General features: G+C 44.3%; 1 protein-coding gene across 7 annotated transcripts in view; it reads right to left on the reverse strand.

Annotated features, from left to right (window-relative positions):
• Positions 1-24,230, reverse strand: part of LOC112564131 (ankyrin repeat and fibronectin type-III domain-containing protein 1-like) — a 128,416-nt gene that overhangs the window by 32,660 nt on the left and 71,526 nt on the right. The window contains exon 1 of one of the 7 annotated variants that reach the window (XM_025238799.1): positions 16,351-16,929. The exons of 4 other annotated variants lie outside the window; for them this stretch is intronic. The gene's annotated coding sequence lies outside the window, so the exon portion shown is untranslated. Of the gene's footprint in view, positions 1-14,960; positions 15,730-15,899; positions 16,930-24,230 lie in introns of those variants that run through there. 2 more of the 7 variants (XM_025238779.1, XM_025238789.1) reach the window with 2 other exon arrangements.

Consider the following 24,230-nt stretch of genomic DNA (forward strand, 5'->3'; position numbering starts at 1 on the left):
GTCCATCTAAAAGCGATAGACTAACAGCAAAAGCCGCTGAGGGATATCACAAACTGATATATTCAGGTATCACTGTCGACAGACTTGAGTCCTGAAACCTTTGGCTTCACAGAATGCAGTGGACGTGCGCTGAAACACTTCATACATGGGATTTTTTTTTCTCTCTGGTTTTATTTTTCGTATTTTAAGGAAAAGTTTAAGAGTTCCTTATTGGACTTCCAGTGTTAAAATAAGGAGAAAATTAAGAATTCCTTAGACGAATCTAGGGCGGATCTGGTGGGCAAATGAGAAGTTACAGCAGTAATATTTTACAGTAAAACAGTTTATGGGGTATTGAGGAAGCACAGTGTAGTTCTTTACTGGGGAAAATGCAGGCCATAACTCACCCGTTCATCCAGTCATCCTGCAAGACATTGTGGCATGACTGCCAGCAATATGTCTCAAAATATCGGCCTAATTGATCTGTCTCTTTAATGGATCAGCAACCGATTTTTTTAAACTAAGCAGGCCCAGCCTACACCAGACAGTGCAAAAAAAAATAAATAAAAAATAAATAAATAAAATAATCAACAAAAAAAATATGATGATCATTGTGAGGAAATTTCTTTTATGAGAAGGGAGATTTTCTGCATCAGAAGCTCATTCTACGGGAAACTTTTCATGCCCACAATTTTTTTTAAACTCTAATAGTAAATAAGTATAAAATTTTCCAGTGACTTTTATAGGTTGTGACAAACAGTTGACGTGTTGCACAGATGTTCAATGAAAACCAAAACACAAAGGCAAACCGCAATGATAAATAATGTCACAAAAAAAAATACCAGCTGTAATCGATCTTTTCAAAGTTTATATACGAATTATTAAAATGTTTAAATTCAAGAAATCCATAGTTTATTGTTCAAAGAATTAAATACACGGACGCATCATTTTTAATGGAAAACACATCAACCACTCAAGCTCCATTACGTGGAACAAAACAATTTTCCCGGTGTTACAGTTTATTCTCGCATCATACTGCGGGACTTCCGGAGAACCACGTGGTGACAATCTATAAATAACCTGAGTGCACGTCAAGTCAACTCTCTTACCGACTTTCAAGGTTGGGGGTGAGGGTGGGATGAAGGGGCTGGAACCATGAAAATACTAAAACCTGTCTTGGTCGACCTGATGATAGCCAGTGCCATCCGCTCTTTGAAGGTGGTCATAATTGTAACACAAATTGTAGCTATGGGCCCAATCACAGGATGGAACACAGGACATTTTGGACCCTTCCTGTCGGTTCAAGGCAGCGATGATTTATCATCGGTTACATGCGATCATCAATGGACATGCTTTACTCGGGGTATTTTTACACCAAAGCTTTTGTCGGCGCTTTTCCTGTGTAAGAGATGCAATCTGCCATCTTCCTCCTCAGGCTGTAGGTCAGGAGCTATACATAGCATGGCTTCTTTGTTTCTATCAGCAATATCTCACGTTTTCGTCAGTGTTAAATTTAAAGCTGACAGTTTAATTAAAATAAACCAATTAGAAGACGGTAGGGGAGAAAACTCCACAGCTTAATGTGATAGCTTACTTTCTATTTTCTGTATTTTTCTCTATCGCTGGGTTTGCTTTACTTTAAAAAAAAACAACTTCTAAAGTGCTTATAATTAAAAGCAAAGTGAGAAGCGTCTGGAGGAAGAAAGAGTGACAGAAACAGGTGGAGGGAAGCGGACCACACCGAAAGCCGGCGGCTCTTTGAAGCTGAGGCAGGGGAGGCAGGTGGGCAAAGGTGCAAAGCTGCACTCACCAGTCAGACCTGACAGAGCGATGCCGGCTGCCGCTGTCCTTGGCTCCACGACCTCTCTGACTCAGCCTCCCTGCAAATTTGTGGAGACCATCCGGGCTTCCCACCCTGCGAACAGTCCGGTTGGCGGGTGTGTGTCTGTTACCTTATCCATCCACCAGGCGCGCGCGCGTGCGTGTGTGTGTGCGCGTGCACGCTAGCAAAGTTCGTGTACCTCCAATCGTCGATCTGCCTCGTGATCGGACATCGGGTGTTCATATTAAATACTCGCTTGGGATTAAACGAAGTTGGTTTTAAACATGTCTGTCTGGTGCCACGTGAATTACAAAGAAATCCTGTCAAATGTCTCTCTCTCTCATCTGAAGTTTTAGAAGCAGTACGGGAGGGGTGGAAGAACTGGGGTAGGGGTAGGAGGCTGCAGACGTGGCACTGCGCCAGTCTATGAGTAAGGCGTGCTCAAGGCCGTAAAGAAGAGAAAAAAGTGTGCAGTGGGTGGCGGTGGGGATGAAGGAGAGAACTATATGTGGATGACCGTTCTTCTAAAAACCGCTTTTTCACGATTCATGGCTTCCATATGTAGACAGCGGACGAATGAGAAGCTGTACAGCTCACCTATGTCACGGGGTAAGATTAAAAGCTGTAAAGGTGGCAGACGAAGGCGCAGCTGGTTATTAATTTCATGGCTTTTAATTTTCCACCAGGAATCATTGTCAATGCGAAGTATATATTTTTTATTTTTCATTTATCCATGTCTGTGCACGTGAGGGTACTGCATTGTAAACAAGAAATAAAGATGTAGATTAATTGCCCTCAAGTAAACTAACAGCTTGTAGAATGTGGTAGACCTTACAGTTTATGGATTGAGATGAAGAAGTAGAACATGCTGATGAAAGGATTCATAATAACCGTCTCCCAACACCAAAGCAAATTTCCATCGCCAATGTAGGTAGGAAGGGAGGAGGAAAGAAATATCCATCATCGTGTAAGAGAAAGACGCAATTTTCTTAAGTGTCTCGTAATTTTAGTACAGGCAAGCAGTCGTTGAGTCTGTTCATCTTTTCAAAGCCTCCTACCAAACAGTTTAAAAGAAACAATTAAAACAGTTGTTAAACCGTGTGGGGTCTTGGGACTATCAGCGCATACAGAGTGTGTCTGTGTCCATAAGTTCTTGTATGAAAGACACTGTGTGTGCCTGTGTCTGTGTGTGTGTGTGTGCATGAGAAAGACGATCTATGTCTGTATGATAGGGCGTGTGTATGTGTCCATGCGTGCGCGTGCGTGCATTTTTCGCGAATGTTTGTTTTAAATTTTGCGCACAGGAGGAACAAAAATAAAGTCCGCTGTCCAAAACAGTGACTGACAATAACTATGACCGCAACAAAATATACATTCTTGTCACGGCAAAGGCCTTGCTGAGATCATCAACCATCTAACCTCTGAGATGCTGCACAGATGACCAACACACAGGTCATTACCCTGACCCCACACCTCCTCGTGACCCGATGAACATGGACATCTGTAGCTGCGCGGCTGTCCACTTCAGTGAAATTGGATTCCAAAACAAAATAGAACCACCACCTCCACCACCACTGCTTCTCCCACCTCTAAAGCGACATCAAAATCAAACATCCATCGCACTCCCTCCTACCCCTATCCCTTGCTGTTTAAGCAAACAGCCTGCAAGTAAAACGGAACAAACATAAACAAAATCCAGATTGCCAGGTCAAACGCGCAAGTGATTTGTGGGAGAAAGGGAAAAGTAGGAAAATGGATTATGCCTTGCAGGAAATGCTCTCCCCGATTGGCTGTCCCACTGCCCTAGTAATTACACAAGCTTTTTTCTGGGGACTGGGGAGGTGGGACTAGGAACCGACCCTTGCTAGAAACGGTCAACGAACTCGCATTCGTCTGTGTTAAGCCGAGAGGAGGTCCTTGTGCATGTCACAGCTGCCAATAGACGGCATCCTGTGACAAGAAGCAAACACAGCTTTGCTTTTTAAAAAAACTGCATCCTGAATGACCAGTGCAGAAAAAAGAAAAACATTGCTGGCTCCATCTCTTACGTGAATATCTGTGAGTGGGTGGTAATCTCGAATGAACTTTTTTTTTAAAAAAAAACATGCCAATTGTTTACTCCATTCTAACAGTCACCAGCAGGAATTCAACCTTTGACCTACCGCCAAAATTCTTTAGATAGGCAAGCGCGCGCGCGGACATACACACACGTGCCACCGCACTGGTTTCAACATCTCTACAAAATGGTTTTGGCAAGGAGACTAAAATAAATTTTACTTAAGAATACAAAGGTCTTTCAACAAAATGGCATTTTCACTCACAAGAGGACACAATCATAATATGCTAAGTACCAGGACAGAAGTAGGTAAAACCTTGAGGCCTTGACTTGCCTGTTGTTTAATAAAAACTTTAAAGTGTTCATTCTTTCCTTCGTTCCCTTACTCTTCTCTTTCTCTCAGCCATGTTTAGGTTTGTTTGTTTTTTTTTTTTTGTGGGAGTTTGGTGAAGGGAGAGGAGGAGAGATGGGATAGGGTGGGGAATGGAGTTGTGAAGGGAGTGATCTAGTTATTTTTACACTGGCCTGCACACTTGAGCAAGCACGAAGATAAGAGGCCAAGTAATAATGTACGAGTTATACTGAAAGCAGCTCAGCTCCTTATAATCACACCCGCAGCTCAAGACCCCGCCCAACCCCCTTGCTCCCACCCAGCGACCAGCAGCCAAAATCCCGCCTCAAAAATATGATGTACGTCGTCGGCTGTCTCCTCCAGGTAAGTTAATAAGTGCGGAGAGAAATTGCCGCGCTCAGCACACCGCCCCGCCAGGTATGCTCATCAAGGGCTGGAGAAGTTCAATACGCCAGTCACGCCTGGTCACAATTACATGAACAAAGTAAGCCCCGGTCACGCCTGGTCACAATTAGGTGAACAGAAAGTAAGCACCCACATCGGTCGTCGGCTTCTTCACCTCATCAGCGAGAGCGACGTGGAGGTAACGTGATGTCTAGACACGCGCTCGAGTGTTGCGCCCGAGGGACAAGAGCGACGTCAGGTTCACTTCCCAAACTGCTGCGAGCTTTTTAAACGTCTGTCTCAAACCCTCATCTCATTACCCCCCCCCCAAAAAAAAAAACAAAAGAAAACAACAAAACCAAAAAAAAAAAAAAATCAAAGAGTGTGAGACTTGAAAATGCTCCAAATGACGAAGACATAAGAAGCAATAAATTCTTGCTTACAGAAAAAAATATTGAATGTATAAAAAAAAACCAGAATGTCACTCAGAGCGTTTAAGATGAGGTCCTGGCGTGTCTGGAGTTTTGGATGAAAGGAGTTAAAGAGATGCCAAGGAATCTGTAAGTTTTAGTGTTGTTCCCCCAACTGAGTCTTGCGTGAGGTGATGACTTTTGTCATCAAGTTTATATCGCCACTTCCATGTTATTGAACAGGTGATGTCACTATCAGCCGACAACTAGAAAATAACAAAACACACAATCCAACAACTGACTATCTGGCGTCGCAGTTCCAGATTACAGAAGTTTTAAATCCAGTGAAGAAGTGACGTGTTGGAGGGTACGCACGGGGAAAGCATAGCGCTCTAAGAAGAGTTATTTCAACAGACACGTCAAGCAGATGTCAGCTTTAAACACACTTATCATAAGTGTGTGTGTGTGTTATTTCTTTACAACTTTCCTTGTGCACTAAAGAAATTCCAGAAATAAAGCTGCGAAGGCGACAATAAAATTAAAAGCTTGAACATAGTCTGGTCCCACAGTGACGTCACAAGCTTTTCTTTCTGGCACGGACATTACACACGAGTTCACCGAGGTCAGAAATAAACATGTTGTCTACACCTGCAGCACCCGAGATGCCACAAAGCATGTGATTTTGTTTATTACTATTACTTTTTTCACAGCCGTGAAGAAACCTGTCAGGATTTACAACAGTTTGTGATGCTAACTCTTCTTCTTCCTCTCTTGGGCAAACGCAGATCATACGGATTCAATAAACACAAACAGCGCAACACAAAATACACTGTGTTTTGTTTATTTGTTTATGTTGTTATTGTTTACTGGGGAATGGGTGGTGATGCGTGTCATTGTGCTACTAACCAGCCTCCAATGTTTCTCTAAAAGTTTTTCAATGACCGTCTGACTCTGCCTGGTAACCGAGTTACATCGCGGAATTAAAATTCTGCACACTTTAGACAATATGCTTATCATTTACTGGCACATTAAAATGCTTCTCTAAGCCCCAGCCATCAAATGCTTGCGTTTGTGTCAACGGAAAGTGAAATAGATAACAGCTGAGTCGGCATCTTTCTTTGAGATGTCCAATAAAGTGCAGCGGTGAGGTCTTCCAGCTGCTCCAACGCAAGATGATGCGTATAAACGACATCCCACTAAAAAGCATTAAAAGGGGCAAAGAAAAAAAAAGAAACACACACAAAACAAAAACTAAATAAATAAATCATCCATCTCAAAATAGTAAGCTCTTACAACCAGACTACACTTTGAAGCTGTTTCTGGCAGCCATGCAAAGAGCGAAGGACAGCCGCACAGATGCCGCAGGAAGAATATACAGAACGGTTGGTTTCTTTTTTTCTTTCTTTTTTTTTCTTGTTTTTGTTCTTAAAATCACTTTGATGTATGAGTGCATTGCAGACGGGTGTTCATTGCTTTGTTCGTAAAATATTTCGTTCGTAACGCTTGAACACGGAAGGCATCTTGCAAATCGTTTTGAGAAAAAAAAAAAAATGAATTGAAACCAGGAAGATTCTGAGTTAGGAAACGAGTCAAGGACACAGAACCATCTTCTTGTGTAGCAAGGTTCCCTCGGCTCAACAAATCCCCGCTAACAAGTGTTTTGCTGAGAATCTGTTGTGCCTACCTTCGCTCGCAAACTGCTTGGAAACAATTTTGCTGAAGACAAAAACAGAACCTTGTTTACAACAGCTCTGGAGCCAGTTGTACAATGTATTTCTAAGGTTAAACACCTTCACGCATTTAATCTAGTCCGATAATCAGTTATAAAGAAAGACAATGCACAACACAACTTTAGAACTTTCCAAACTAAAATTATTTGAAATAAAATGAAGCCACACTTTTTTTTGTATGCAACACAGCTAAATGACAAAAGAGCGAATTTTCAAAAGTTTCTTTTTTTTTAGAACTGTATAAATTTTAAAAACAGCTTTATCCCTCATTCTTTTTGCTCTGAAATGTAACATAAACAACTCGGGGTGTGTCTGGGAAATTAATCATTTATCGTGACGGAGATTTTTCGCTTTATTCCAATTATCACCTCGGGTGGAAACAAGCAAGCAAGCTTATATTAACGCACAACCAATCTCCCCCTACTTATAGACACATCCCTCCCGCATATGTTATGACTCAGCAGTCTTACTAACTCACTGCCTGACTCACTCATGCACCAACCATCAACAGCACTACTACCACCACCACCGCCACGAACAACAACACCATCAAGGACATACTTCTCGTCAGTCCAGACACAAGCACGTGCGTGCGCACCCGCCAAACCACCCGCACCACCATTTGACAACAGCTAACCCCCTACAGACCGACCCTGCACCTCCTGCAGCTGTCAGTGTACTTCATGCACCCATTGTTTTCTAGTTAAACCATATTTGCTTTTGTGTCATAACGCCGCCATGTCCTCCCCGTGAGTACGGCCAGACAAAGTCTGTTTTGCAGCAACCCAACAACATGTTTTCCTCCCGACCTGCGTGCACTTTCTGCCGAGAGAACAGGGTCGGCATGGCTCGTCTGCTCGCTCCTTTGAACTCCAGTTCAGTTGTTACGGCTTCAAGGCCTCCCCCTACCTCTCCTCCCACTAATTCCTCACGAAGAGCGGAGGGTAAAGGAAGGAGGAAGGGAGTTGTGGTGCAAAGGTCAGCGCGTCGTAAGCTGTCTTCGGTGAGGAGGTAAACGCGACGAAAATACGAACTGAGGTCGGAGGTACTCGCAGACCTTGACATGGAAGGGGTGTCTGAGATTTCGGTGCAAGATAACGGGTGAGACCAATTTTCTTGACGTTTCAGAGAGAGATATTATCTGAGACTTGTATCTACGAGAGCGAGATCATGATGTCCGATACCTATTATAAGCCTCGACCTCTGACCTTTAATTTCTGAGACTTCTGAGGCCGATGATCTGCATCCACTCCCACAACCCCTTTGACTGACTCCCTTCACACCTTTCATCCGGTTAATAATGGCCATGAGCAGGTGGGATGTATTTTTTTCTTGATATTAAACGCTTGTTTATGTGAATCCATAGTGTGACATGAGGGAAGGATGGAGATGAGCTATAGTTAACTCCCCTTACAGTCGAAGCTACTTTAATTAAGCACGTGTCACACTCAAGTTGTGTTTAATTTCAGCGATTTAACTTGTTGTTGACCATGATGCTAAGAGAGAAAAGTGATAAAGGTGATTTCGCCCTCGTGAGAGGAATGAAGATCGGGAGCATATAGGGAAGAAAAGATATAAAAGGGATGAGGAGGCAAGGGGGTTGGGGTCTGGTGATGCCGGTGTTGGATTGTTGTTGTTTGTGCCATTCTACCACTCGTTTGTCCAAAGACCGTGGCGTGTTGGTGTAATACATTAGTCACCAGATTCCTATATCCCACTATTCCTATGTTTTAGACTCATTTCAATGGATGCACCGACTATAAAATCGAGTTTCGGGCATGCTTGGATGGTCCTTTATTAGCTGACTTCAATGATTTCATTTACAACCACTCATGCCAGCCGGACAACAAGACACAATCTACTGTGACAGGCCGTTGACCTCGCGCTATTTCTAGAAGTTTCCGTTACAGGGTTAGTGAAGTCCTCATGAAACACAGACACATTATTCCTGTACTCGCTGTAGGCCAAGCTCCCTACACACAAGCCGCTCTTTGGTCTCCTCACAATTCCCCTCCATTCTTTCCCTGGTCAGTCTCACGAGGGCATTTCATTCCATCGTTCCACTCTAATTAGTCACTTTCCTCCTCCACTGTCGGCAACGTGTCGCCCTTTCAGACATTGGAAATGAGAAGCAGTCGGCATCACATAGCATCATAGCTATACACCAGGTTCTGAGGCTAGCTTCAGCAGCTAACATCACAAAGAGTCTGGACCAACGCGAGTTCATATCTTCGTAAAATGTAAGCATTGTTTGTATGTAAGCATCGCGGAAATTGAAAATAAAATCGAATGATTGAAGAATAGCAGAAAAGAGACCCAGAAGGAAAATGTTAATTCAATGACAGCGTGCAGTACCCGGATGTATACGCAGTTTTATTTGCGATTCATTCCATTCGTCATTTATTAGCATGTTAACAGTCTACAGCAGGTTTAGAGGCGAATAATAATAATATACAGCGCATGATCACGCTCATGAAGAAGGGAGCGGGGTGATGATGGGAGGGGGAAGGTCGTGAGAGAGCCTGTACCCTTCCTGACTCTTGCAAGGCACCTGCAACCCCAGCAAAGATTTTCGGCTTTTGAATCCGGGAATTTTCGTGTCGACTATCAAAGTTTAAAGTTTAAAGACAACGGTCAGCAAATTAAAAAAAAAAAACAACATCATAAACACTTGCTTTGTATTTGAAAACTCCAGATGCTGGCAAGATGCCGACTTGAAGCTTTTATTAGATTAGAGGCTTCGCAAAGGACTTAAGGAAGTGAAGAAAAAAAAACCTCTGACTGCACTGAGCGACTTTAAACACTAACACGCCTACACACACAATGTTTCATCGCGGCCTACACCTACTCCATTCCAGGAGAAAAAACAAAATAACAGTAAAAGTTAAAAAAGAAGCAAAGTCATAGAAGTTCGTATCCAGAACTTTTCATATACACTCAGACCATAATCGTTTTAATGAATCCGTTCATGAAGAAGAGAAGTACGAAAACAAGAAAAAATGAAAACAAAATAAAAGGAAAGAAAAAGAAAGAAACAAAAGAAAAAAACGAGAAAAAATACCGAACGAACATAAAGGAAAGAAGATAAGAACGGAAAAAGAAACAAAGAACGAAGAAATAAAAGAAAGATAGGAAGAGAAGGTATGATGAGAAACTGAACAAATAAAAGAATTGTCTCACTTAAACAGACTTTCTGAAAGTTTGTGGCTGAAAAGTTCGCTGCCAGTCACTACATACGTCACTAAGTCGCGGTTAAGTGTCGACCACACCCAGTACAGCCACCCGACAAACCAGAGATACACTGGTGGTAACGAAGAGTTACGGATGTAATCTGAACTCCAGAAGCACTGACACTTGTTCAAACTTCTTTTATTTTTATTTTAGTTATTTTTTGTTTTCTTTCGCGAAGCAGTATGTCGTCACACTGTGACCGCCCACCTGTGGAGACAGGTAAGCGAGAGATTGGTGTGTCATGACAGTGGAACTGCAAATGTCACGTGCAGCCAAAGACTTTGCCGGATGAGAGTCAGTCTCACAGTTCCACTGAATGCCTTCACTTCACAGAAGTTTAAAGAGACCTCCACACAGAGATCGATCTGCAAGTGTGGGAAGTGTGAAGCCCTTGGAGAGAAGGCCGGCGATAAAGAAATGTCACAGCAAGCCTCCTGCAGAGTCGAACACGACACCTTCTGGAGAAAAGCTCGGATGGTTCTACGGCAAAAAAAAAAAAAAAAAAAAGAACCACCCTCCATCTTTCTGTGGCAATGGCAAACGGAGAAACGGGGAGTGTGGGAGTGGGACTAGGGAGAAATAATAGCTGAGATTAACAGACTGAACTGATTAGTCCCAACTGCGTGGGAGTTGAAAAAAATGAAACTCGTCATCGTTCGTAGAATGTTCTAGGCCATCCGGCTAAGAGAGTCAGACCTCATTGACGAATGGTAAAGGTTTTCTTTTTTTTTTTTTTAGTTTCTTTTCTTCGCTCAAGACGACGTCAATGAACGGTTTCCATCGACTAAAATTGTGCGAGAAAAGCAGAAACTTGAATGTGGCGAGGAAGAACTGAGATGCACAGTTTCAATGACTGGGTGTGAAAAAAAAAAAAAAAAAAAAAAAAACAGGTTAGCTCCACATGGTCACATGATATGGTTCCGCTCTGCAGCACACTAACCTTCCCCAGAGATAGGTCCTGGCGCCATTAATTCCTCCGTCACACGTCACTCACCCCATGGCCGGCAATTTACTGAAAGCAATAAGTGGAGGTGCGAACCCGCCTGCCAGTCGGTACAGCCACATAATATACTGAATCTAATGCCAATAAAACATAATATTTTTTTAAATTAAAAACCTTGGTGTGATGCCAATCATCGCTACAACAGTCAGTGTCAAGACTGACCCCTAGAACTCCCAACCTCAATCCCTCAGAATGAAGACTCTTATCTTACGGTCGTGAAAAACAGATTATTAAAAATGCTAATTTCATGATTTCATTTTCGGAGTTAGTACCCCGACCAGGGATAATGAGCTGCTTATCTCCAGCATTTTACGAGCAAGATATTGGCGGTAGTCACGAACTGTTCTGATTACCGGGTACAGTAAGCTTTTGATTGTAATAATAATAAAAAAAAAATAAAAAACTTCAGAGCGGTTGTGTCTGGAGACTGTTCCTAAACCTGTCAAAGGCATGACGACCAGCGTCAAATAATTGCTCCTGATGTTGTCCCGAAACGAGGCTCTGGCAACGAGTTACGAGCTGACGTCAAGCGAGGCTGGCAATGCCGAGTGTCTCGAGGATGCTTTTTTGTTGCTGGCCACCATGCGCATCCATTCCGCGCAGCTCGGATGACGAGCGGCGTCATCAAGCCATTGTCTCACGGGCACCAGCCTGCTTTCCCGAAATAAATCCAACGGAAGCTCATAAAAGCGAGGAACACCGTGGGAGATGAAGTCTATCCGAAACATGGATGTCGAATTCCGATGGGAACAACCTTGGCTTGTGGTTTCGGCACTTGGACCGTTGGGCGGCGGAGACAGGATCCAGGCTCAAACTCGTCCATGCTAAACTGTCTAAAACGTGGGTTTACGCAGCGAGAAAACATGTTTATCTAGGGCTGTGTACATGTCGATAAACACGTTGGCACAAGTGGGTTTTTTTTTCTTTTCTCGCAAAGGAAACATTTTAAGCCCTCGGTTAATGGTGTTTTCTGATGTCTAAAAAAAGCAGGAGAGTCTGGGAGCTGCCACAAATTAAGCATATAATGAAACGCCGTTTGTACTTCTTTGAGCTTTTCCCTTTAAAACTATTTTCATTGCCCCAGACCTGTTATTTGTGGATTTTACGTTTGCAAGCTTTGGCAGGGTGTTCCGGACATCTGGCTCTCAATCCAATAAACCGCAAAATCAACAATTAGATGATCTGTAGTCCAGGTCCTTTGACCGTGGTTGTGATGTTGCAGAAGACACAAACAGAGAAGCATTTAAAATGTGTTAAATAAGAAAATTACGCAATTGAAAATCGTTAACCGTTTCTTCTAACTTCTGCATGTATCGATACTTCCAGTTTTGTCACTTTTGGTAAACAAGGGATGAGTGTTGACAGCGGCAGGACTGGCGAGGACACGAAAGATACAAATAAGAAAGACAAATCATGCACTCAGTAACTTTGTGTCTGGGTGTGCGCCCTCGTCTAACCAACGGGTGCGGAGTAATGGTCCATGACTCTGTCATACCCAAGGTCGGGAAAATATGTCCTCAGACTCTGACCTCTTGGTGTTTTTGTTTGGATAAGATCTGATCCTAGATAAGATGATGAGCCCTCCGCATCAGTTTTCACTGATGTCTGGCTGTAGATTAAGTATCTAACAATAACGGGTACCACGGAATGTGGAAGGCAAGCCAGAACCCCCGGGTTCGTAAATAGACCGTTGGGATAGCGATCAAAAAAAAGACATCAACCGTTTCGTTACTACTGCACCCAATGACATCTGTGGGTATGAAGCACAAACTAGATTCCACTCGGTGAACGCAATGCCAGCTGCAGTTCCGACTTGAAAACATCGGCCATTCATCATCTCAAGGCCAGCGACACCCGCCGCCCACTCGTCCCTGAACGCGGGTGTGACGTGAACGGCACCGAGTGCATCGGGTGCGCTACCCGGTCCAAGTCGTGGGACGCCCCGTTCCCGGAACTCCTCCAAACGGTTGGGAGCCCTTCCTGACCCTATCGCCCGACTGATCGACATCTGGCATGGCGCCCAGATCAAGATGCAGCCATCAGCATCGGGAAGTCCACTCCTCTCCAATGTCTCCTCTCCCCCACACTTCTCTCTCCCCTTCTCTCTCTCTCTTTATTACACGCTCTGTATTAATCACCCGTGTCGTCGATGGCTTTGATGTTTATGAAAGAGTTCCACCACACGTCAGCGAGGCACGCGCGTTCAATGTGCAGACAAGGACAGTTTGGAGATAGCAGACTATTGCGAAATGCAAACAAGTGTTAGGAGCTCTAGCATCCGACTACCACGAAATGTAAACAATTTTTTTTATTATTCTTTATGCTCGCCACATGCAGGTGCGCCGACCATAACATGTCTTTACGCCTGCCAGTTGTGTATAACATATAAACATACATCAACTCTGGGGTCTTCTTTTCCACCTCCGTCGATGGCTGGTCTCCGGTGGGCATGGTTAATGGCTCTGCAATCGGTTGAGGCTGAATTGTTCACTGGGTGACAATCAGGACAAAATCTTTGAACCGATGAAGGTCGCTTGTGAACAACACGAGGCTGCTTTTTGGAAACCATAGAAAACTGAAATGGAAGCATTAATTCAACTGCTTGCCTTCCGGGTATCCCCACCCCTACCCCAATGTCACTCAAGCTGTTATTCTGTGCTAAATACCGTAACCATTTTATGATCTACGCCCACACTGGAAACAAAGAAAGAAATAGAGGAAGAAAGAAACAAATTGACAGATTGTCTGATGTGTAAGGTTTTATATGAGCTTCATAAAATATAATTAAATCCTCCGAGGTCAAGTGTTAACTCACTTCTTAGTCAACGACAGTGACAACGACTAACTTTACTAATCCCAGTCGGCAATGGTACTCGGGAAGTCTGCTCAGATACAAAAATTAATAAAACAAGGACTAGTTACAAGATGATCATCTGTCTCTGTCTCTCTGTTGTATCATCTCTAACTGTTCCTGTATATAAAAAGCTCCGGAAGCTTCTCCACTGTAGTCGGACACAGTAGTGCGACGGGTAAGTATAGGATCAACTTAAGTACGTCGTCAACACCGCGTTTCCGAGAACACAGGCGCTAAGCTCCCTTGTAAAGGCTCTCTAGATTACACAGTAAGAAATAAGGGCTTGCAGGGCGCCGTCACATTCTTGAGCATCTACCTGCACAAGGCAGGTGGGGGAGGTAATAATAGTCCGTTAAAGCTTTAGGTGGAGGTGGAATCGTGTTAAACATTGCATTTTCCAGGTCAGCCTTTTTTAAGGACAGTGTCATTCTTGTCTTCCTTACTGCCTTCAGGCTGTCTTCTGTGTACGGTTAAAAACAGCCTTTACGGAGGTGCCGCATACGGGTATCGAACCACAGCTCCAACAGGATCGGATCCCAGCTCTCTATAAACACGGTTAGCGGCCTTCCTTTCACAGATGGGGATACGTTTGAGGGTGGTTGTACTGAATAGTAATACCCGGCCTTTCTATTTACACCGAGCAGTTCCGTCAGATGTAAGTGGTTCATCGTGATAGATGGGAGGCGCGCCCAGCCATTTCCTTCCGCTTCTTTTAACCATTTTTGATAAATCATGTACCCGTTCGCTGGCAAGTGGGTAGAAGTAGTTTTCCAGTGGCTGTCCCGAACTAACCACGCAACTACAACACCTTCCTTAACGTTGGTGTTAACCACAAAAGAAATGGTCGAACGTTTGACCAACTCTGACACATTTGTTCATTCAGTGAAATACAATGAAACCATTCAAGAAAAGTAAGTTAAAGAAAATTAATTAAACCTACACCTGTTTGAAAAAAAAAAGCACAGAACCCACCAAGAACAAATGAAAACATTGTAATACCCTCGACAGGACACCCAGCATGTACCTACAACACACCAACACGCCTGCCACTCACAAGACTAATGAATCCCGATGATTCATAACTCTCAGAGCGGTTTAGCCAGACTCGACATGAACATCGGCTAATTACAACTCCTTACCTTAACACCGTCGGGGTGGCTGTCAGCGGCCAACGTGTCGTCACACAAAGCTTTTGTTGTCAGGCCACCAGTGTTCGTATAACAGACGGCTTCAGGTTAGGGGGAGAATCAGTAGGTAGGGGGGAATATGAAGGAAGGGAGGTGAGAATGGAGGAGTGGCGATATGACCCAAGTCTGTGGAACAACAGATACACCTGTTACGGGTGGGAGCGCTTGCCAAGTTACAGGGAGGGTGGTCGTGTTTGTGTAGTTCAGGAGTGTCGGCTGACTGACCGGACGCCTTTGACATGTTTGTTGTAGGTCTGTGCTCAGCCAGACGACGTGCAGGGACATGTAGTTTGTAGGGCCCCACCTTATATCTACCTCTCCCCACCCCGTGATATGACCATACTCGCCGAGAACAAATCAGCAACGGTGACGCACCCTGAAGAGTTGCGTGCCCCTGTTTCAATTGGGTCAATCAACACACGCCGCCGCCTTTGAAAAAAAAAAACAAAACAAAAAAAAAACAAAGCGGCGTCTTGATCAATTGGAACTCCTGGCGCTACTTTCGAGTGCCACCTACCCGTACCTGCCGCAACGTGAGCGCGTGCACCCATAGCAACGTTAACTCGCTTGGTATTCAGTGTACTGACAGTTGGTGACAGTCACGGTTTGAGCAGCCACCCTTGACAAGGTCGGTGGTCTTTGCTGGAAACTGTATGTATGCTGGGGGGACACACACACACAAACAAACACACTGATAGACGAGGGTCGCAAAGTGATCCTAATATTAGAACAAACACGTGTCAGCAACACACGTACGCAGGCATCATACACAAACATTAGAATATCTCGTCATCTCCAACCCTTAGTTGTAATATATATTGATAATGTCAAGTTTTGAAAGAAAATAAATATTTCCCGAACATTGTAAAACATAAAGAAAAAGTAACTTACCTCCTAAACGGCTGTCTACAGAGCTGATTATCTGTGTTGTCTTGATATTTTAAACGAACCGCTACTTCCTTTGGATGGGAGACATTAAATCAAGATCGCTCCCCCTTTTCCAGAACTTGAAAACGAGGCTCATCTGACCCGTATATAGAGTTGCATATGTGCGTGTGTGTGACAGACAGAGACAGACCTGATGTCTGGCCCGACCCAGTGCGGTGACAGAAATGCTGATTCTCCTCAAGAAGTTGCTGATGTCGACCTCTTCCGGTGTGCGCACGCGAGAAACACTTGGAGATAGTAAGCGCACTCTAACGCGCGACTCTCTCACCTGCCTCCACGCGCGGTCGCCTCGTAAACCTTTGGCTGGGTGCAGCGGGACCCACGCGCCGCTAAAGAAAGGAAAGGGGGAGGCGGGGTGCGGTGCGGAGTGAGGGTGCACTCGGCCCAAGCTTACCTCTTCCGTTCGCAACAAAACACAGAGCACGTGGGCGCTCGCGCCTGCCCTGCGGCAAAAGCTCACCGCCGGTGCAGTCCCCTTTGTAGGCGTCGCTTGTCGCTGATCCACTTCCTGCCCCTTGGTGCGCATGACGACAGCCAAACACTGGCGGCGCTCACAACGCCAGCCTCGAGGTGAGTCGCGTGCTATAAATAGCCGGCGGGGAAACGCCGCCCTGTGACCTTTGTGCCGCTGATTATGCTCGCGCTTTCTCGTTCGTGTCGGAGGTCAGGAGCGTATAAATCAGAGAATATCTATATATGTATATCTCTGTACGTGTGTGCATACAGGCAAGGACAAACCTTCGCCATTTTTATTTTATTTATTTATTTATTTTTAACTACAGTGCGCGTGTCTGCCACTGGACTGTGCGCTGACGTCATGACCTGACTCAACGCTGGGCCCAGCTGTTCTTCCTTCTGCCTTTTGTCTATTTTAGGAAATATGTGTGTACGAGAGAGAGAGGTGGGGTGGTTGCTTGATTTACTTCATCCCACTGGTAATCAGTGGACACACGTTTCAAATCGCCATCTATGATTTGGTGGGTTTTTTTTTCTTTTTCATTTCCGGCGACAGAAATGAAGCGAAGAGGGTTGGGGGGTCGGAGTTTGTGGGGAGGAAGAAACAAGCAGTTTGGCCAAGAATGTAGGATGGAGGGTGGAACGGACGCGGGGGGAAGGAGAGAGATGCAGGCGATGACCTCTGAACTGTACATCCACCCCACCACTTACCCCCTGAAGCACACTGGATGTAGGCCAAGCGGAATAGGACCCTGGCGGTAAATCAGCGATGCCAAGTCGCCGGGTCTCGACGTGCTCGCGCCGTGGCGAGAACTGTGAACACCTCGCTGCCTGCCAAGTGATTTCTACCTTTACCCTTCACTTGCTCTTTCAGTTCACTGCGGCTGGAGCGGCGTCAATCGAATAGCACTGGAATGGTCACAGAGCTAGAGCACAGCTCCACTGCCTCAGCAGCCGACTGCTAGGTCGCTAGCCAACTGTTACACGGCGGGTGCTCAGTGCTAGCCAACACCTGTTAGGCTAGTCAGTGAGATAGCTAGCTTAGCTCACCAACCACCTGTTGAAATCACTCCTGCTAGCAATGGTAGTCAGAGAGCTACTCTGGCTCGCTAAAAAGTAATTGCTCATTAACCACATACTAGCTAGCTAACTTTTGTAGCAACCTGCTCCGCTAGCAATTGTAACCAGAAAGTTGCTCTGGTTCGTTAGCTGTTAACCACATACCTCTGGTTCGCTGTCCTAACTATTGCAGCCACTTCTGCTTCGCTAAAAATAGCAACCATTAAAAAAAAGCTGTCACCTCTATTGAGTCTGTCGACTATTGTTAGGGAAGCGGAAAGCCGAGAGGTCAAAGTGCAAAGCAGGGAGGCAGGCCCACCAGGCGGGTCGATACCTGGTTGACACAGCGTACTTTCCCTGTCCACCCAGCTGTGAAATGGGGTACCTCACTTCTTACAGCCTCGAGGAAGATAAGTAGAGGAGATGGGCACCACCTTCACAAAAAAGCTGGCTCCTAGTCACCATCACCCCACTCCCGAACGACCGGAAAAGTCATGTGACTCCTGCTATTACTTTATCCTTTAATAATTTAAACCCTTTACATCTCAGGTTAGAACAATGGATCCTGTTGATCTCCATCGAAGAGATGATATGAGATGATCGAGTCCTGTTTTTGTGTAGGAATTAGAGAAAAGGCAAACATAGGGATGACATACTCTTAAAAAATTAGAATGTTTACAATTCTCACCACCTTCTCTTTTCTAATGATCTGACACGAAAGCGAGCAGCAAACTGTTTGTTAGATGGAGCATCACTTCTATTTATAGCTTGTTCTAATTATAGCTTGCTAGTAACGTGCAGCGGCATGTGGACGTCAGTCTGGTCACGTGTGTGACGGTTGGATAGCGATGGACCCTGCATGCGTCACTGACTTGCTGACTGCTCACTGATCGATGTTGGTGTGTCATGTCTGGTCTTGTATACACTCAGCTACATCAAGTGTGAGTAGCACTCGTGGACTTCCATGACTCACCGATGAATCACTAAAGTTTTATACGAAATATAAATATTATATATGTAAAAATTAACTGTGACTGCATCTCAGTGACTGTACCATGATTATTGGTTTAATCCTATCTGAATCAAATAATATTTATGTATTCTAAAACCATCTATTTCTTTTATATTCAGCACAATAAATAGTAACAAATAACATTGTTATGTTTTAAACTTCTCCGCTCTTTGTAAACTCAAGAGAAAAAAGTTTAGAGAAGATAAGTGTGACACATGACACTGAGAGGAAAGTAAGAGAAACATTTATTTTCTCCTGGCAGGTGAAAGCTGTGTCTATCAACTTATCTCTCATAATTTGTGATCAGTAAACCAGGTAATAAGTGAATGACCATCGCTAATTATCTCCAGGTGTCTGTTCGCATGTGTGTTATTGTCGTATACTGTATATTGCGGGTTGATGACTGGTAAGAATTATTTCGAGAAGCTGACGAGTGTCGGGTATCTTTGCACACGGCTGTTGCCAGGTGTTGCCCAATGTACGTGCTCTGACCTCTGCACGAAAATCCCGAGCGTTCAATTCCGTGTCCGTATTCGGTGACAGCTTTATAATTTATGAACACAATGTCTGTTAATATCATATTGTCTCTAATTATAGCATTTGCTTTGATCCGTTCGCGAAGGACATCGAACAGACTATTACAAACACATGAGGTCACCGTAGATAAACTCGATCACACAAAACCGATCTTAACGATGGTTGTTTTGCAATAGCATATTTATAGAGAAAACATCTGGCTATAAAAATAATTCCTAGCTTATCTGTTACGCACCAAACATTCTGGTGGCCGTCATTTGGATCAGGATTTATAGAGGCAATACCAGAAGCTTACAGAACAAATAAAAATATATCAGCTCGACAGTCAGTCTGTTGAAATGCAATCAATCTTATATTCATGTCAGGGTCTTTCGCAATATCGCATTTATAAAGAAAACATCTGGCTATCAATACCTATCCTAATCTCTTCCGTGAAAAATGTAGTGTTAGTCATAATCTAGGTCACGACTTACAAAAGTAATAATACAATCGGACCTCGATAAGTCGAACTCAAAGGGACCCGAAAAAAAAATTCGACTGACGGAGCTTTCGAGTTAGGGAAAATGGCGAAATAGGCGAAAGTATTTGGCCGGGAACTAACAATTAATTCGATATAGGGAGGTTTTCGACTTAGGGAAGGTCGACTTATCGAGGTCCGACTGTAGCTCAGGACTTACAGAAGTAATAATAAAATTTCAGGCTAAAAGAGAAATTTATCAGCATGATTGTCTGTCAGTTCATATTAAAGGCCAACCCGAGACCAACGCTTGCCAAGTTCTCCGCTGTGAGTTTCAGTGAGCTTTAACAATGACTGTAAATAAACCGGAAGCTTTGTCCACACCTGCCTCGTTTTAGTAGTTAACTAGAAAAACTCGTTTGCCAGCAGTCCAGCAATGCAAATTTGTGGTCGGTTTATCAGTCTGTCTACTTTCTTGCTTGTCTGTCTGTCCTCTCCTTTTATACAAGTGTTTCTCAACGTGCAGATTACGTGGCCGATGGTGACAGCTGGAAACACGCGAACAATTAACACATACTCATTCGCTCACCCTCACATTCTCATAAGTGTTGTGTTTTTTTCTAAACCGCATCAGACTCGAACGCCGCCTGTCGCGTCTCTATATGACTTTGCACTGTGTCGTCCCCCCAAACGCATTCCATAACAGATGGAGAACAAATGGCTGCTGGTAATAAACACACAATGTGCACCAACCATTAGTCACCTTAAGTCTATTGCAACATGGGTGCGTCACCAAAAAGGTCGTTCGTTTCGTTGATTGTTTTTTTTTTCTTTCCTAATTTTCTGGTGAACTTTTATGATGGTTCCTTGGGTTTTTCCTCCCCCTGTGCCTGCGGCATACCTCACGTCCTTGCTCAGCAGGCGCCAGTGCCGACGACCCGTAACCAAGTGCAGCTTACGTGATTACGTTGCTGACCGAGCCCGTGAGTACGTCCAACCTTTTGTAACCAGCAGCGCGCTAAATATAAATACGAAACTATGCCAACTACCTCTGCTTATTTCTGTACGTCTTAATACCCGTATGTCAGTCAGCGTGTCCGTGCGATGAAGTCGCCTCCGCTCCTGTTACCGCCTCCCCGCTTGTCTGAGATTACATACATACCTTTCTCCATGCACTGGGCATTTTTACTTATTTATTATCATTACTATTTAGTGGAAGGGGATAATAGTGTTGTCTCGAGGTCGTTAGCATGATGACCTCATGCTGGCTTTGTCTTGAGTCCTGGGAGAGCCTGGGATTTAGCATCGCACTTCTTGGACCAGCGCGCCCTGACACACCTGCCTGCCCTTGCACGTGCGACGTTCTTGAGGGGATGATGGAGGGAGGAATGATTGGCAACACACAGCTCCAACTATGACACACAGGATCTACTTGGTGCTTAGGGACCTCCCTTAAAGACCTCCTTGGTTGTCGGATTTGACTCTGAAGACAAGCAAACTACCTCAGTGAGAGAGAGAGAGAGCGTCTCTACATTCTATAGACAGGCTTGTTGATATTGATAGAAAAACAAACTTTAGTAATATCTCATTCGTGGTAGAGGAAGGGAGCCGCACACCTGTAATGATGCCAGATGTTACAGATTGTGTGTTACTGATCGTCTGATACACTGCAGCAACAGTAATATCAAATCCCCCGAAACATTTCGCGACCACTATCGGAAAATGTGTGAAAAAATGAAAGCGAGAAATCTGAGAAGCTGATCTATGTCTCTGTTAATAAATCATTCCTCGTCGAGTACAAGATAAACAAACATGACATCGGTGTTTCAACATGTGGCGAACAATTACAAGAGGTGGGGAAAGGGGACATGTAAACAGGATAGTCTACTGCATGATAAGCACTCGTCATCTCCTCGAAATAATTCTTAACGGCCGTCAACCCGAGTTTTGCGCCATCAAAGTCGTCATGAGTTTTCATTCATATTTATTAATGAAGTTACTACTTAGTCTTTTATTTGTAATTATAATGTACTTTGCGTCTAAACACAAGCAGCAACAGGATTTATTGTCATGTTTTTGTTGTGTTTTTATTTTGTTTTGTTTATTATACTCCTTGGTATATATTGTAAGAAAATAATGACGAAGCTCACACTTTTCCAAGCACTTCAGCAAAGACAAGACAAAGAATTTCATCACTGAAAGCTCTCGCAAGCTCAACTGTCTTGTCCTGTGCATGCCAGTGCTTGCCTCGGCTGGCACCGCCTCCAGACTCTTGCAGAAGGTGAAAACGAAGTGAAATTTCTTGCTGACGTTCGGCAAAACACGAGGCAGGCAGGTTGTTCCAGAAGACAGCTTAGCTCATTGCCCGGCAATTTTCGTTCCAGACAAAAATATGCTGGCATCTCAGGGGTGACAGACTCGAAGTAATTTCAACAGGGATTTTTGCCGGCCCTCTTCTAGTTCCCCAATTGTTTAGAGCTTTCATCAGGTGTGTGCTTCGCACGATACAAAAAAAAAAAAAAAAAAAAAAACTGTTTTTGAAGTGTCTTCGTCTAAGTTTTCCGGAAGTGTCCTAAAACTGTACCGGAAGTGTGTGTATCGGGGTGTCTTTCTCAAGTTGTGCAGGTGTCTGCATGAAGATGTTGGTGGAGTGTGCAAGAAGTGTCTTCAGCTGCATGTTCTGGAAGTGTCTTGCTCAAACCGTGCAGGAAGTCTGCGCATCAAGGTGTACAGGAAGTGCCTCTATCAAGCTATACCGGAAGTGTCTGTTTGTAGCTGTTGCGGATGTTTCTATCTTAGATTGAGCCACAAGTAGATTTCCACGGTTTGGGCGGTAAAAATTAAAAGAAGTATTTTTTAAAGCACCCTGAAGCATAATCTAGAAGCAGTGAGCAAAATTCAGCCTCCCTTGCAATTGAAAACTTCTAAGCTGACCATGTCCGATAGAACCGTACCCGATCCTAGGAAAGCAATTTCTGTGCAAGCAAGTTCTGAATATCTGAAAACATTTAAAAGCTCCCCCACCGCCTCCCCTTTATCTAATCCTAGGGAAAGGAAAGCATTCTGAAAACACCAACAGCCTCGGTAGGCCCTCAAGATACCGTAGTGTCTTCTTCCTTCGAGCCATGCCGAGACCCGGCAAAGTCCACGATACCGCTGCAGCAGCTGCCTGTTGGTGGGTCAGCCCTGGGCAAGGGTGATAAGCATCTCGATAACCTCTCGACGTCCTCTCGAGGCAAGCTTCAGGCCCTCGTCGTCGTAGTAGTAGTAGGGGCAGCGACGTAGTCGTGGAGGGTACAGCTTGCACGACATCAGGTGCAGCGATAACGTGGGACGACCGCCAGCTCCTCCGCTGATTCCCTTTCATCGTTTTTCAGCTCTACGTGACGCCGAGGTAAAGAGGTCAGCTTCGGGAGCAGCCAGGCCTTCTGGAAGCTCGCACCCTGTGCCCTCGGACTGACTGTTGTGTCTGCACCGATAATCCGGAGTGAAATCCTCAAGCTTAGAAGCTCGCAGGCTGTGTGCGTGTGTGAGTTCGTGAGTTCGTGAGTGTGTGTGTTTGTGTGTGTGTGTTTGTGTGAAAGTGTGCTTTCTTTGGCTGAAGTCGGAATCTGCAGACTCGAGGCACCGTCTTGTGGATCCATATCTACAGAAAACAATGGATTTGTTGACGATGGATGTCATCTGTCGGTAGGAACGTGATGATGCCCTGCATGTGTAGGTAATCTGCATCAACCACTCTCACAGTGTGCACTGCAAATCTTGATGACCTCTCTCGACATTATTGAGTTCATTAAAGAAAACATTATTGTTTGTGTTTTTGTTTTTTCTGTATTAAGCAAGGTTGACGTTTACGTTGTTTACTGATTTATCATTACTTGATCCTACCACTTAACTCTAATTATAACATTATCTCAGGCGACCATCATCGCTTTAAACATGTTCGTAATCACAAACCGTCCACCTGGTGTGACCTGGTGAGAGATAGAGAGTGGAGATGAAGGCACAGAGATAGGAGAGGACCGGAGGGAAGAGGTGAGACCATAGTTTCTGGAGAAAGAATCCAACAGACAGCAGAATCTTAGAACAAGATGCGCGATGTCTAACACGACCACCTGCACCGGATACCGGGAGAGTCTGGGTGCGCAAAGCCTGTCCCAATCCTCCATCTATTCAAAGCTTCTTTCATTCAACGACCACCATGATGATGACGATGACGACGACAATGATCATCATGGGTAATACAGTAACCAGAAGATTCTGGTAGTTAAAAAATTTGCAATACGTTAATAACAACAGGGATACAACAGCATGGAAACATCTCTCTACAGAGGTGGGTTAGAAGGACCCTGAGGTGAACTTAGAACCTCCAGAAAAATCCGAAAGACTCCACACCTAGGCTGTCATATCTTTATTGTTATTTAGATAGAAATCAGTTTCTTCACATGCCCAACTATACGACACTAAGTTGTTCCTCCCGAAAAACAGATGTTGTAGATGCCCAGTAAATGGCTGCTTCAGACTCATGGAGCATTATGGAGCACCTTGTTTCACTCAATACCTGCCTCATAATGTCCTCTGAAACAGACGTTTGTTGGCTTTGAATTTTTATTTTTATTATGCTATGAATACCATACATATTCGATGGTGGAAAATTCTGTTTACCGTAACCTCTCTCTGACATCTTTTGCTGGCAACACCTTGCGGCCTGGCCACAGTCTTGTGCGAATCGTGGACAATAAAATCCTTCCAT

This window comes from Pomacea canaliculata, linkage group LG1 (genome assembly GCF_003073045.1).
Source record: "Pomacea canaliculata isolate SZHN2017 linkage group LG1, ASM307304v1, whole genome shotgun sequence".
NCBI lineage: Eukaryota > Metazoa > Mollusca > Gastropoda > Architaenioglossa > Ampullariidae > Pomacea > Pomacea canaliculata.